We start from the raw sequence: 10,723 nt of genomic DNA, 5'->3' as shown, positions 1-10,723 counted from the left end.
TGACCAAAGATAGTTCCAACCAACGTTGCAAATTTAGCAATGCTATGAATCCTGACATCTGATGTCACAAGCTGGTAATATCCCGAGCTGTACAATCGTACAGTATAGTTCATGGCTTGATGGGCGGAGCTTTAATCAAACATGGTACATGTAGATCGTCAGTGCGTATAAAATTGCATTCAATGAAGATCGTACTTCTACTGTAATATTGTAACGTTCGGTGATGCTTGAGTATACTGAGTCTGACCCTTTTACCAAATAGACCAAATAGACAGGCTTAAAAACATCATGAATAAACTGTGGGCAAAAAGAGAAAAGAAAAAAGTTTTTAAAAGAAACCATGCCTGCCCCCATGAAATTGTCGAAATTTTCCAAATTCATATCATACTGTCTTGAAATGAATAATAGATAGAATGTGTATATAGGGAGTGATTGCATTACCGACTGGCCTTGTATTACCGAACGCGTGCATAATACGCATCAGAAAATAATTTCATATGCTCAAAACCTTGCAACATCCTTCCAAAGGGAACTTGAATAGAAAGATGATGAAAAATGATTAAAAACACATTTTCAAAGTCTTTATGTTCTCAAAAAAAAAAAAAAAATTGGTTGAAATAGCTCATCAGTGATTATGTTGTTTTCTCAACATTTCCCATACAAACACACGTTCGGTAATACGATACCTTTTTTTAGTGACCAAAATATTTCACATGCGGAGAGGGGTCCAATTGGAAGCTGATATTGTAAAAAAGAAAAACGATTTCGTAAACATTTTTTTGCATAATTATATTTTGTAGGTATTAGTGTATTTATGGTGAAAATTTTGTAAATTTTATGAGAGTGTGTTTGATATGATTGAATTCATGAAAAGTGTTTGGTGATGCAATCAACTACCATACTTCACTGAAAATTCTATTAGATCAATGGAAAATGCAGTGAAACTATGTCTTTCCATCTAAAAAGATTGGAACATAGAGATAGTATTTTCATGTCTACATGTTTAACATACATCAATTTGAGCATGCGGGCCGGAGACAAAGCCCCATGGTTTAGATTGTTTCACTAATTTTGATACATGTACATGCTATCATGAAATATGCAGAAAATTGATTTCCTGTCAATATTTCATATTTTGTGAGAGTTGATTCCCAAAATTACATGTACATGTAAACAGAAAAACTCAGTCACAATGCCACTTGAAATAAACTTTTTCATGCAAAGACCTACATGTATCTATCTGAAATTTTACCATTCAATGTCAAATCTACTTTAAAACAAATGATTCTTATTCATTTTTTGTCTCACCTGCATAGCAGAGTGAGACTATAGGCGCCGCTTTTCCGACGGCGGCGGCGACGGCGGCGGCGTCAACACCAAATCTTAACCTGAGGTTAAGTTTTTGAAATGACAGCATAACTTAAAAAGTATATGGACCTAGTTCATGAAACTTGGCCATAAGGTTAATCAAGTATTACTGAACATCCTGCCTGAGTTTCATGTCACATGACCAAGGTCAAAGGTCATTTAGGGTCAATGAACTTAGACCATGTTGGGGGAATCAACATCAAAATCTTAACCTAAGGTTAAGTTTTTGAAATGTCATCATAACTTAGAAAATATATGGACCTAGTTCATGAAACTTATACATAAGGTCAATCAAGTATCACTGAACATCCTGCATGAGTTTCACGTCACATGACCAAGGTCAAAGGTCATTTAGGGTCAATGAACTTTGGCCGAATTGGGGGTATCTGTTGAATTACCATCATAACTTTGAAAGTTTATGGATCTGATTCATGAAACTTGGACATAATAGTAATCAAGTATTACTGAACATCCTGTGCAAGTTTCAGGTCACATGATCAAGGTCAAAGGTCATTTAGGGTCAATGAACTTTGGCCAAATTGGGGTATTTGTTGAATTACAGCCATAAATTTGAAAGTGTGTTGGTCTAGTTCATAAAACTTGGACATAATAGTAATCAAGTATCACTGAACATCCTGTGCGAGTTTCAGGTCACATGATCAAGGTCAAAGGTCATGTAAGGTCAAAGAACTTTGGCCACGTTGGGGGTATTTGTTGAATTGCCATCATATCTCTATAAGTGTATTGGTCTAGTTCATAAAACGTGGAAATAAGAGTATTATTATTATTATTTATTATTACTTATTATTTGTACTGCGCTTTTCCCATTAGGCCCAAAGCCAAGTACATGTATCACTGAACATCTTGTGCGAGTTATAGTAGTTTTCAAAATCAGCACTGCTGCTATATTGAATCGCGTGATGCAGGTGAGACGGCCAGAGGCATTCCACTTGTTTAAATTTACTGTAGATATTCTGTTTGTTCAATTATTTTTTTTTTTTTTGTAATTTTAGATGAGATAAAATTCAATTAAACTGAAATCTTACATGTATTTAAGTTTGCTGTGAAAATAATGGCTCTTTCACAGTAAGTTCTGTAATACAGATCAAGATTTTATTTTTATTGATGTCAAGTCTGCATACTGCATACTTTTTCAGTTGAAAAATTAATAACAGTATTGTTCTTGAAACAGCAACTTTGGACAATAAAACAAAAGTTACTAAATATTCATGGCTGGGCATAATATACATGTAGTTTATCTGGTATTGATGGTTCTTGCAAGTTGGTTCTCGTACATGTATGTACATGTACATGTAGAGTAAAAATAATTGCACTAAAATGTGGAAACTCTGGAAAGTAATGAAGAAGAGCGAATGAGCTACTGGTAGGCTTAATCATAATGAGAATGAGATAATCCATCTTTTGGTACAAAAATGAGGTCACACTCTGTCAAGAGGGTTATGGTTACATAGGTTTGTTTGTACACGTGTAGAAAAGATTAATAATTTTCTTGATTTCCACTCTAGATTGTGAATTTAATTTTTTTTTCAATTTCCAGTGGAAGACAACATGAATAAGTGCAAAACACTGTCTTTCAGATTTTCAGGACTTACCGAAATTGAATGGGGTTTGGAGATGTAGTTAATAATTGTCAGAGAATCCGGTGATTTACATGTAACTTTGACCCAGAAACTAAGGATCCCCCCTGCGATCATCCTGTGAAGACAATAGAAGAGAATTGATGAATGGAATTGGCCAGAATAAACAAATGATCAGTGGGACAATGATGTCATAAAAATGCTAATATGAATGAAAGGTTACTCTTGTACATTCATCCAATTTTTGTTTTTTTAATCAAGCTCTCAATTTTAGCATGCTGATTCAGGTCAAAAGGTCAGATCAGATGCCAGCTAGTGACATCAGGCCATCTATTATCCAACCAATATATCCAATATATTAATGCTTGTCCTATGCCAAATTGCATTTAATCTATTCATTTCTTCTTTGTATGTTTTTTTGTTGTTGTTGTTGATTGGTTGCTCTAAATATCTGTTTTTCAGTCAATAGTGGAATTTAGTACTTAGTACAGCTTTCATGTGTGTAATTTCGTTCATATCACAATTTCTTATTATTTTCTCAGCCTTCAGATTTATCAGCACATGAAAAGTGTTTCCTTTTTATGTCATGCAAAAATACATGACCGTGATTATGGCGGGGGGGGGGGGGGCACTCACATACATTGGTGGGAGGTGTCGCTTTGATGACCCCCTATTTCAGACCTAATTTTCAGTTTTAGAGATACTCCGAATGACAAGTTCTGTTTAGAAGCTGCCACGTCCCACTCGCAAGACCCCTGTTACAAAACATCTCTGTTCCCCACCTGCCAAAATTGTCTAGCGTGAGCATTGCAAAGGTAGCTGCACGCACTGCTTCACAAATCTCTCCAATTTGTACGTAGTTACTACATTAATGCATGGCTAGCTATACATGCACAGCGCGAGCGTGTACCGTACCTAGCTACATGTACATTGTACAGTACAGTACCGTGATCCTGTTCTGTAGATCCTATTTTTCACACTGCCTGGTATATATTTAGTTACAGAGTTTCTTAACCCCCTTTTCCAGGTTTTTTGGGGCACACCCCCATCAAAATATAAGTTCAGTGCCCCCCTCCCATGCATCAAATAGACTACAAAAGTATCTTTTCCCCAATATTTACCTTGATACTCAATGTGATAAAGATATATGGCTCAATATAAAACAAATAGCTGATTGGCAAATACAGAGCTAATCAAAGTCCAGGATTATTAGCCTTACACCGTATTTGTTATGATGTGTGCTCTGACCAGATGCAAAAGTTAGTTTCGTCTGCAAAAGTGGGAGGTAGTCTAGTTTGCTGTGCAAACCCTTCACTCGAGTAAAGGGTCTGAATTGTAGCCTACTCATGCCTTGTGTACTGAAGGCCCCCTTAAAACAGCAAGTTTTGTATGTGCAAGTCTTTGTGTGGAGACACACTTTGTTGATCAAAGTTTCAAACAGGTTCTGTGCCTGCAGACTAGAGGTAGTCCATGAAACAGATTATTCATGTTTTATAAATAACAATCACATTTTGAAAGGTATTGCAGAAAATTTTGTATTCCAGGGCTGTTGTTTGCTTACAGACTTTTTGCACATTGCATGGAATATCTGTTTTAGTAAAGGGTGCAACAATTTTGAGAAAATTTTACATTGATGCGGAAATGAAGTCATTTGTTCTTGCCCATTTTAATGACCCATCAGGTCATAGCAATCAACAACTGCTTTAATAATGGAGTAAAATGTGCATGCATGTATGAATCTCATCAGAATGAATATATACCTGGAGATACACAGTATGTGAAAAAGAAGTGCTTCTTTTCACTCTACAATAATACAATTCTCTGATTGAGGAGTAGTCAGGGTATTATTTGTTGGGTAAACACACAGGTATTGCACACTACCCTTGGTCATAGGTTTTGCACACAGCTTGTATAATTTAATTATCCATGAAAGTCACTAATGGTGTTCATGCAACTGTAGGGGGTGCATCCTCACCTGGGTCACCAATTGCCAAATATACATATGCAGTTTGGATTTTCTGGGAAATATGATGATGATACTACAACTTCTTGTACAAGTGTGCATGCACTACTATTACTGATGGTAGCAGATTTTCATATCTGAAATTGGTTCAAATCCCCCAGTGTGCTGAACACCCGTGGGGCCAGTCAAATGTATTACTGTACACACGCGTGGCCAAATTATTTCCAAACACCCCCTAAACTAGTTTTTTTCTGTGTGCAAAATAACCCTCTAAACAAGTTTTTCGCGAGCTTCATTAACACATTTCGGCCCCCTTAATTTCGGCCCCCCTTGTCGCCAGAAAATGCCCCCTAAACAAGTTTTGTCTTCTTGCTATAAATACATTTAAATATAGACAAAACTATATTCATGGGTATTGCATACCCCCCAGTGCAGTTAGGGTTAAAATACCACAATCACGAAGAACCTGAACACTTATCTGAAACGAAGAGGAAAAAGCTTGGGAGAAACATACCCTAAATACGTTTGGCTAGTCTTAGAAAAAAAAGCTTTGGAAAAAAAACATACCCTAAATATGTTTGACCCCGTGATTGACCATTGACCAGTCTTTCAAAGCCAACCTTATTTTTGAAATTCAGTGTTTTTGATACCCTTAACGAGTGCACGCGCGGCCCGCGTCAAAAACTGAAAAAAACACCCCTTTAAACGTGTTTTTTTAGTCACGCGTGTGTACATGTACAGCAATATATTTGACTCCCCCTCCCCCCGGACTGAACAGTCAGTAAATTATGGGTGTGTTTAATGTGTCCACTTTTCAGGCCAGAATCGGCATTTTCATATGTGATTAGACTTAGTTTATTTAGTTACAAACATGGTTGCATCCTTGCTTATTTTCTTCTTTAATGTTTCAGAACGCTGAGGAGAAATATTATGAATATGATCTTATTATATATCAATGGAAAGGTAAGGACGTGGGGATTATCATTATGTCATTTGAAAAAAAAAAAAAAATACAAAAGGTGGAAATCGCCAATAAAAAAGCGCTAAAATGCCTCTCCGAAATATGCCTCAAATCGGTCTCTGAATCGACTTGAATTCAAAAGCATGCTTGTACAAGAGACCTGATTGGCTCTCCCACATCAAGCTCCACTCGCGTGCAAAACCTATTGCAAATGTTAGGGTATGTACGATTTCCTCCACACTGTCACTGAATAGTTTGGTCACGAAGTGGAAGAAAACCCAGAAGTTATATCGAGATTTCGATTTCGAAATAAATGTTGTTGAAGAAGAAGAAGATATTGATGATGAAGATTCTTGCTCTAGTGAACAACAAAGCGACGTGGAAGAAGGAAAATTAGGGGAATTAGGCCAGTGATGGTGAGTGGGACGAACCCCTGTCGTACATCATCTCACATTCACCACCAAATCAATAAAAATTAAGTCCACGACAGAGTCTCTTCACTCACTCAACAAATTTATTTTGAAATATAATAAAAAATAATAATTGAAAATAATGCTTGCAGTGTACTTAAAAAAAGTAAAAATATTATGTCCGAACCAAATAATTTATGTATCCAAATCAACTCACGACTTACAGCAGACAATATGCACCGAGAGAAAGTGAACTTCACGCATGGGAAAGATACTCGGTTGACCTGATTGATCAAATTTTGATATCATTATTCTGACAAAATTACACAATTCAGTGAATTCTTTTTTCATATAAAAATAAAGTTACAATTAAAATTATTTTTTCATTATGACTAATACTTTGTTGAATCAAATATTTGAGGTAAATTAAAATTAGATGACCAGCTAGCTAGATGTAAACAAGAGATAGCTGCTTAGCTGCACGTGCAGCTATCTACAGCTAGCTGCTGTGCTACAGCTCATAGTGTGCACAAAAACATTTCATTGTCATCGTATAAAACATCTTTTTACAGTGAAGGACAACACTAAGGTAGAAATTGATTTCAATCAATCCATCTAATATATATAATTTCATTTGTGATCATAAACAGTGAAAAATAACTAACGTTAGAAGCAACTAGAGTCTACAGTGTAGTCATAGTTGGTAGTATTTTGCCGAGGATTGCAATGGACTGTGCGATGTACATGTAAAGTTAGTAGATCTATAGTAATTGTTATTCATTTGGAGTTTGCAACGTAATAGATTGTATCCTAATGGAAGTGGGTCTACGTATTATCTCTCATAATGCTACTGCTCAAGAGTTTGGTTGCAAAAGGGGTTAGGTCCACTTTGGACCATTCCGAGAAAAATGTTTTTTATTCTCACTTATTGCAATATTCTTATGAGAAACTAAATTGCCATGATGTACTACCACATGATTCATGTGAACATAAAATTGGGTATAAAAGAAAGCTACCTGTCTTCAATTTTTTTCTATAAAAATTATAAAAAAAAATTATCATCAATGCTTAGCCTTTAAGCAAACTGAAATCCTTGCCACTTTTATTCACATTTTCATTTGAATTTCAAATTGTCTTTGGTATCATCAGAGCAACTAAAAATTGAGAGGTTTTGAAACAGAAAACAATAAAATTTATGAAAAATGGACCTAACCCCTTTTGACGAATGAGCTCTTCAGAAGAGTTTGGATGCAAAAGGGGTTAGGTCCACTCCCAGAAAATCATTTTTTTAATTCTCCCATATTGCAATATTCCTATGCGAAACTAAATTTTCATGATACCCTTCCATGAGAACATGAAATTGGGTATAAAAGAAATCTACCTGTCTTCATTTTTTTTTTAATATTCTTTTCCAAAAAAATTCTGTGTGGACCTAACCCCTTTTGCAACCAAACTGAAATGGACCTAACCCCTTTTGAAAAAAGTGATTTTTCTTTGCCATTTTAGTTCACTTTTTAATGGGAATCATTTTGGTATCATTTATATATAGAGCTCCTGAAAATCTTTACATGTACAAAAAAAAATCAAATTTGATGAAAAATGGATATAACCCCTTTTGAAAGTGAGCTCTTCATATGTTATTTCAATTTGCATGATTACAAAATGTGAATCAATGTCAGTGAAAAATCGCACAGCCTACTGCAATGCACGCATGGTCAATTTCCACAGAGGGCCAGTACTGACCTGAGTATTGAACAAGTATTGACGTCATAAAAAAGAGACCTGTTTCATCAACATTTTTGTCTGACAAGTTGTCAGATCTGATATCTTTCCTTGATTCTGACTGACTAAGAAGCACTGTAACTATGGTAACTGTCGGATAAAATGGGACTTGTTGGATAGAAGGTCTAACATGTCCTTTCATGAAACACTCCCCAGTTTCACAGCTGGCATTTCCTGTTTGAAGCTGTGAGAGAACTCTAAAAAGTAAAAAAAAAGACTTTCTTTGTTGTCCATGATAAATTGTGTTCTTCTTATTTTCTGCTTCAATTTGTATATAATTTGCCATTTTGGGGATTTTCAATATATTTCTACTTTAAGAAAAAAAATGCATTTCAGAATGTTGTTTCTCGTGAATCAGGGTTTCTGGCATGGGGAAGTACATGTATAAGGGCAAGTCCAAGAAAAGTTCACCCTAGAAGACCAAATTTCTTCTTTTTTTAAGAAGTTATCTTTGGTGGGGTAAGAAAGCACATATATGTTGAATTTTAATATTTCACTAATAGAAATTTCATAATATGCAAATTTATGCTAATTTAGGGTACCTAATTTGCATAATTGGTAAAATGGACGTTACATATTGGACAATTATAAAAACTCGTAGAAAATCAAAACAAAACATAGGTGGGACGTGGACCCCCCAACATCTTAATTATATGTACATGTACTTTGGGAGGAAAAAAGTGGTGTCATCTATTCTTGAATGAAAATGCAAGTTAGGTATTGTCAATGGATGGAATGTCCCATATCTAACACTTTGAGGATTTTTTTTTTCAAAGTTGTTTCTCAGAATACAATACTTGTATTGTTGCATCTCTAGGAAGTTCTTTATTGAGTATAGAAATGTTATACCATAAAAAGTTTCAAAAAAAAAAACGTTACGTAGATATGTATGGGACATTTGTACACAATGTCAATGGGGGAATGAACATCAAATTTATGTACAAAGTGAAAGGAAAAAAATGTAAGTAAAGAACAAAAACATACAATGTATAAGAACAATTAATGCTTATAAATATAAAAAAGTCATATTCATTGACTGGGTACCAATTTCTAATTGTTATGTTTCTTAATTTTGGGAGTTGAATTTGCATCAAGTGCACATAAAGAAACGAAGGATGGCAGTGACTGCATTTTCTTGCAGGAAACACTATTCACAGTGCATGAACTTGTAGGAAGGAGGCTCATCTGGTAGACAGGAAACCTATTGTGTTTTAATGACCTATAGTGAAGTCCCTGAGACCAGTCCAGTGCTGTCACAGGAGTTTCAATAATATTGATCCTGATAACAGGAAAAAGAAAATTTATAATCATTTTCAATGACATGCGATATACATGTTCATGTATTCACATCTCACAGTGATCAGACTCTGATAATATAATCACTTACATGGGTGTCATTGATTACAGTCATTAAATGATCCATTGTAGTGTTTATGAAAACAGGGCCTGATATCTATTGTGTACATAATGAAGTATAAATTACCCAGTCATTAAATGATCCATTGTAGTGTTTATGAAAACAGGGCCTGATATCTATTGTGTACATAATGAAGTGTAAATTACCGATTTGACACTCGACTGAACTTTTAAACTTTAAATTATTGTCCTCTGGTTTTACAAGTACATGTATGTACATGCTGTGTGTGCATGTCTACTGTATATCTTGAGGATGAAGGCTACATGCGTAATACTTAAAAGACTTTGTTTAGTTATGACAGTTGATGTGTCAGTCTGCTCTGCTTTTTTTTTTTTTGGGGGGGGGGGCGGGGGTGGGTGAAGTACAATTGTACAAAATACCATGTAGTTTTAGACTCATTATTCATACATAGGCAATGTAGGCTAGTACTTGTCATAGACGAGGGAAATAATTTGATAATAATAATGATACTTACATTTTATTGGTGTAGAAATCAGAATGTAAATACTCCAGAGGTTCTATGACATTTGCTTTAGCAACAATTGCTCCACTCTCCTGAAACTCCTCACACTAATGGAATGGCCAACTTCATTCTGGGTTTAACACTACAGTATACCTACATGTAACCCTACACCTTTGTTTGTAAAACCCTATTGCAACCCTAACCCTACAGTACGGTACATCTTACACGAAATTAATCGTGGAGCAATTGTCGCATAATTTATAAGAAAGTGTTACAGTGTCACCATTCCAAAAATACATTTTGCCTGATTGATCGTGGGCCCAGCAGCCACTGAGCAGGGCCAGATCGACGTTGCTCTATCCCTTAAGAATTGTTGAAGGCCAAACAGGATTGGCATGTACCTAGGTCCATGGTCTGACGCTGCTGGGCTTGAAGTCCCGACCTCTCAGTTGTGAGGTGAACGCTCTACCAACTGAGCCAATACACCAGTACACATTGTATATTGGTAACATTTTCTTTTGGCCTGTACACGTGTTCCAGAAAAATTGTTTTCAAATGTTATTCTTCAACCCTCACAATTATTCATCTTTTTAAAATAAATTGTATCTGCTTCCTGTTCTAGTACATCGCATTTTCTTGACATCTTCTCTATTTAAATGAGCTTCCACAAACGGTAGGCAAAATCTGTCTATTTTAGGTACATGTAATAATAATAATATAGGGTATTTATATTGCGCACATATCCACCTTGTTAGGTGCTC

The sequence above is a fragment of the Lytechinus pictus genome, chromosome 3 (assembly GCF_037042905.1).
Source record: "Lytechinus pictus isolate F3 Inbred chromosome 3, Lp3.0, whole genome shotgun sequence".
In the NCBI taxonomy this organism is placed as follows: domain Eukaryota; kingdom Metazoa; phylum Echinodermata; class Echinoidea; order Temnopleuroida; family Toxopneustidae; genus Lytechinus; species Lytechinus pictus.
The sequence above is the reverse complement of the archived record's forward strand: the minus strand, read 5'-3'. Positions refer to the sequence as shown.